We start from the raw sequence: 5,980 nt of genomic DNA, 5'->3' as shown, positions 1-5,980 counted from the left end.
AACACGGGGACTTAGCCGTCGACTCGTGGACTTGGAGCTCAACTCGAGGAGTGAACTCAACTCGTGGAGTCATGTGAAGAGTCACCACGAGGGCTTAGCAGTTGACTCGTGGACTTGGAGCTCAACTTGAGGCGTGAATGAACTCGAGGAGTCATGTGAAGAGTCAGCACGGGGGCTTAGCAGTCGACTCGTGGACTCGAAGATCAGCTCGAGGAGTGAAATCAACTCGACGAGTCATGTGAAGAGTCAACACGAGGACTTAGCAGTCGACTCGTGGACTTGGAGCTCAACTCAAGGAGTGAACTAACCTCGAGGAGTCATGTGAAGAGTCAACAAGAAGACTTAGCAGTCGACTCATGGACTCGAATCGCAACTCGAGTAGTGAACTCAACTCGAGGAATCATGTGAAGCGTCAACACGACGCACCACGTGTGTAGAGTCGGCACGAGGACTTATCAGCTAACTCGTGGACTCGGTACTCGACTCGAGGAGTGAACTCAACTCGGTGAGTTAACTCAACTCGAGGAGTGAACTCAACTCGAGAAGTCGCGTAGAGTCGGCACGAGGAGAAGTTAGTTGACTCGTAGAATCAGGACTCAAGTCGAGGAGTGAACTCAACTCGAGGAGTCATGTAGAGTCGGCACAAGGAGTAGTTAGTCGACTCGCGGACTCAGAGCTCGACTTGAGGAGTGAACTTAACTCGAGGAGTCACGTAGAGTCGGCACGATGAGTAGTTAATCGACTCGTGGACTCAGGACTCAAGTCGAGGAGTGAACTCAACTCGAGGAGTCAGGTGAAGAGTCCGCATGAGGACTTAGCAGTCGACTCGTGGACTCGAATCTCAACTCGAGGTGTGAACTAAACTCGAGGAGTCATGTGAAGAGTCAACACGAGGATTTAGCAGTCGACTCGTGGACTTGGAGCTCAACTCGAGGAGTGAACTCAACTCAAGGAGTCATGTGAAGAGCCAGAAGGAGGGCTTTACAGTCGACTCGTGGAGTCGAAGCTCAACTCGAGGAGTGAACACAACTTGAGAAGTCACGTAGAGTCGGAACGAGATGTAGTTAGTCGACTCGTGGAATCAAGACTCAAGTCGAGGAGTGAACTCAACTCGAGGAGTCATGTGAAGAGTCAGCACGAGGGCTTAGCAGTCGACTCGTGGAGTCGAAACTCAGCTCGAGGAGTTATGTGAAGAGTAAGCACGAGTGCTTAGCAGTCCACTCTTGGACTCGAAGCTCAACTCGAGTAGTGAACTCAACTCGAGGAGTCATGTGAAGAGTCAACACGAGGACTTCGTAGTCTACTCGTGGAGTCATGTGAAGAGTTAACACGAGGATTTAGCAGTCGACTCGTGGACTTGGAGCTCAACTCGAGGAGTGAACTCAACTCAAGGAGTCATGTGAAGAGCCAGAACGAGGGCTTTACAGTCGACTCGTGGAGTCGAAGCTCAACTCGAGGAGTGAACACAACTCGAGAAGTCACGTAGAGTCGGAACGAGGAGTAGTTACTCGACTCGTGGAATCAAGACTCAAGTCGAGGAGTGAACTCAACTCGAGGAGTCATGTGAAGAGTCAGCACGAGGGCTTAGCAGTCGACTCGTGGAGTCGAAACTCAGCTCGAGGAGTGAACTCAACTAGAGGAGTTATGTGAAGAGTAAGCACGAGGGCATAGCAGTCGACTCTTGTACTCGAAGCTCAACTCGAGGAGTGCACTCAACTCGAGGAGTCATGTGAAGAGTCAACACGAGGACTTAGTAGTCTACTCGTGGACTCGAAGCTTAACTCTAGGAGTGAACTCAACTCGAAGAGTTATGTGAAGAGTCAGCACGAGGGCTTAGCAGTCGACTCGTGGACTCGAAGCTCAACTCGAGGAGTGAACTCAACTCGAGGAGTTATGTGAAGAGTCAGCACGAGGGCTTAGCAGTCAACTCGTGGACTCGAAGCTCAACTCGAGGAGTGAACCCAACTCGATGAGTTATGTGAAGAGTCATCACGAGGAATTAGTAGTCGACTCGTGGACTTGGAGCTCTGTCACGACCCGCGAGCCTTAGCTCGCCCACGAGCCGCGGCAGAGATCTTCGTATCTTACTTAACATAAATAAAATTCATAAAAACTTTGGTGGAAGCGCTTCCTGAAAACATTTTCTAGAAAAACTTTTAAAATATTTACATAAACGTCTCAAAACTATGGGCGAATTTTTCGTTTTTCCTACAACATACTATTTAAAACTTTACAAACAAAAAGACTCGTCTCTTTTTAAAAACAAAACAGACTCATTCGCCCTTGACTTAGCCACAGGTCGGCAGCCGTACATACACACGCCTACTTACTTACCGGTTTCGCTGATGCTCTGCTCAGTCTTCTTTGGCCTTTCCTTTATCTACAATATCAAGATAATAACTGTGAGTCGAAAGACTCAGTAAGCGGATATCTACATATCTAATGCACAATGCACATAACACATAAACAATACATAACATGAGTTCATATCTTTTCATAACTTGCGGAAATATCGGCTTAGGTCCCGATAAATCCACCTTACTTGAGAATCAATCGGCTTAGGTCCCGATAGATTCATCCTGCTTAGGAATCACTCAGCTTAGGTCCCGAGAGATTCCTCTGACTTAAGAATTCACCAGCTTAGGTCCCGGTGATTCACATCATAACATTCTTTTATCATAATCCATGGAATTACCAGCTTAGGTCCCGGTAACTCCTCTTACTTGAGAATATGCCAGCTTAGGTCCCGGCAATTCCCATCATACAATACATTTCCTGCTCGGGATCCCTTAATGATATCCGCACGACACATGTCTTATTGGCGCCAGACAGGAGGGTGCACAGTCTCCTGCCTAATCCCCATGTGGTACCAGCACGAAGCATAATAGGTACCTGCTAACACGGGGTATATGTCGGAGGCGGTACCATTCTATGTTTTCTCTTTAATTAACTTAACATGAGAGACTGCTTAATTCGGGTGTAATCCCGATCTTACCATATATTATTTTCGCTTATTAACTCGTGACTTATAAGATCTTGAGATGCGACTCCCAAAGATCCTATCATAATATTCTCGCTTTTGAATACGAGTCTTAACTTCAGTCTCTCATAATCCAGTTCACTAGGACTGGATCTCTGGAAGGTGGCTAACTAAACACATAGCAAAGGCTCGGGTTCCTAGTTACCTCTAGCCATTTTTGTTAGCCGGACTAATTCCGTTTCCCAATTCGTTAGCGGCTTAAAGCCCTTAATCTTGATAGTGAATTGTCTTTTGGTTTATCTTACTCTTGCTTACTAGAAAGCATATAGAAAATACACGTACAATATATGTATATATAATGATATATATATAATATTTCTTGATATTGTAGGTGCCTATAATCCACTTACCCGGATAACGATTCTTTCGAATCCTGAGATCTTCTCTTCCAAATAAAAGGGTTCTTCTTAACTTCACGTATAACTCAGTCCTCGTAAGCTTCTCCTGCTAATCCTTATAGCAATCTGGACGTATCTATGGAAGAGAAAGATCGAACATCGAGCATACTCAGTATCTCGTCCATTGATCTACTAACGTACACACTTCTACTAAAAGAAAGCTCATAAGGAATGCATTCAAAACGTCCTCCTAGTGACAGAACAGAGAATACATGACAGAACAAACATCAGGGAATACATGACAGAACAGAGACGGGAAAGAATCGATGCCTAAGAACAAGGCCTTAACAACTTCCCTGATCTAGGCTAAGAAACGCCCCGCTATTCGACCACCTATTCTTTTGACGGGACAAAGCCCATTGCTTAGGATAGGTTCCCGAATGTCGAAACTAAAAGAAAAGAACGTATAAAGAAACTCTTACTAACAATCTATAGAATACGTAAGTTATATGAAAATAACTCAAACCGACACTTCTCAAATGTGGTTTAGAAAATATTTTATGACTTGTCTCTTTTTATTGACAAGTTATAATGTTTGAGAACGTAAATAAAACATTTCTCGTTGATATTCTTTTTCCAAATTAAAAGAGTCGAGCTTATGGTCGAACTCGATTTTTAATACATAATTAAGATAAATATACTAAATAATTACGTGAATAATCAACGAGTTTAATAATGATACATATTAATTATTTTTTCTTAACGACTTACATAAAACGAGCTCGATTATAAAACATACATATTGATATTATATCGCAACTCTCATAATCTAGAACGACCCAACAAAAAAATAATTATAGGTTCGCACTAGCACGAGTCGAGACTCGGGAAATTTCTCGACTTTCTAACACTAAACCGAGACTTCGCGAGTCTCCGAACGAAACCCGACAGCCGTGAACAGCCCCCCGAGAGCCGCCACAAAGTCGCTGCCGTTCCCGACCCAACAGCTCGTCCCAACCGAGCCGATGAACCTCGCTGACCAGCCCCGCTCCATCGTCACTCGCGCAACAGCTCCGCCAACGTTCGGACAGCCTCTTCGCCATCCCGAGCCGCTGCCCCGAGACCTGTTCAGCCCACCTAAAACGAGCCTAGACTCTCAACATATATAACTCAAACGCACAACAACGAAACAACCGTTAACTCCTATTCTCAAACTAGAAAAACAACATGAAGCTCAGAATCACGTCCCAAAAAAAAATCAAGACTAAACACATGGCTAGAACCATTCTGCACGGCCAAGACCAAAACCACACAGCCAAGACCACAACCACACCCAAACCCGTCCAAAACCAAGAACAACACCATAAGCAGAGGAATCATCACCGAAATCAACTCTTGAACCATTAATTTCGCTTAACATCAAAAACCCCCAAATTCCAACCCTAAAATTTCGAACCCTAGAGATAAAAATCTCTCTTACCTCAGGTGAAATTGGTGGGTTCGAGTCTTCTCCGGCCCTTTCTCCCTTCTTTCCCGGCGATCTCCTCTCAGCCGGTGTCCTCGGCGGCTCACGGCGGTGGTTCGTCTCTTCTCGGTCCGCGCGCACGTCCAGCGACTTTGGGTCTCGTTCCTGGTGGCTCGTCGGCCGAGCGTCCCCTTCGCGAGCTCACCCCCTCGCTCTCTCGTTCTCTATTTCTCAGCCGCTCTCTCTCTCTCTCTCTCTCTCTCTCCCTCGGTCTCTCACTCTCGGTCTCTTCCGCTCTCTCGCTCTCTTTCCCTCTCTGGTTCTCTTCTCCTTCTTCTTTTTTTTTCCCGTGTCTTTTCTCTTCCTTGGGCTGGTGGGTTTGATTTTATTCGGCTAAGTGATAAACATCACTTGATATTATCCAAATCTTTGATTGATGACATGGCAATGCTCATCCTTATCCCATTAATTACAAACCAACCTATTTTCTTTGTTTTCTTTCAAATGGGTCCCTTAAAATTGTTACAACCACGTCCTTTCATACAATCATTTAATTAAATCCATCACCGAACGGATTATAATTATATGATTTGAACCGAGAATTTTCTCGTTCGTTCTCGAATAATTTAAATATATTTAAGGTTTCTCGGAATTAATTCTCGTCCTTAAGAATTTATTTCTTAATTTAATTTCCGGAATGTTTCCTCGGAATTAATTTACTAATCGAGATAAACTCGATAATTCCTTTGTTTATTCCGAGATTTCCATAACCTTAATATATTTAAAATTAATTCGATAAATCCATTGGAGTATAATTCACTCGAGAATTTAGTTGTAACAACGGAAACTCGCTTATTATCTCCAAATACGAGTGACGCAGAAACTTGTCCTTACAAGCTCAACTCGAGGAGTGAACTCAACTCGAGAAGTCATGTGAAGGGTCAACACAGGGACTTAGCAGTCGACTCGTGGACTTGGAGCTCAACTCGAGGAGTGAACTCAACTCGAGGAGTCCTGTGAAGAGTCACCACGAGGGCTTAGCAGTTGACTCGTGGACTTGGAGCTCAACTTGAGGAGTGAATCAACTCGAGGAGTCATGTGAAGAGTCAGCACGAGGGCTTAGCAGTCGACTCGACT

At 44.7% G+C, this 5,980-nt stretch overlaps 1 long non-coding RNA gene across 1 annotated transcript; it reads right to left on the bottom strand.

Annotated features, from left to right (window-relative positions):
• Positions 1 to 2,121: 2,121 nt before the first annotated feature.
• LOC149407816 (uncharacterized) lies at positions 2,122 to 5,579 on the bottom strand. The gene is made up of 3 exons (XR_016297144.1): positions 4,859 to 5,579; positions 3,391 to 3,514; positions 2,122 to 2,380 (listed from the first exon to the last, which is right to left on the bottom strand). It is a non-coding gene; the product is annotated as an uncharacterized LOC149407816 (long non-coding RNA).
• Between the last annotated feature and the right edge of the window lie 401 nt (positions 5,580 to 5,980).

This window comes from Urtica dioica, chromosome 1 (assembly GCF_054948205.1).
Source record: "Urtica dioica subsp. dioica isolate 48M chromosome 1, U.dioica_male_clone48M_v1_H2, whole genome shotgun sequence".
In the NCBI taxonomy this organism is placed as follows: Eukaryota; Viridiplantae; Streptophyta; class Magnoliopsida; order Rosales; family Urticaceae; genus Urtica; species Urtica dioica.
Note: the sequence above shows the minus strand (reverse complement) of the source record. Positions and strands in the feature narration are given on the sequence as shown.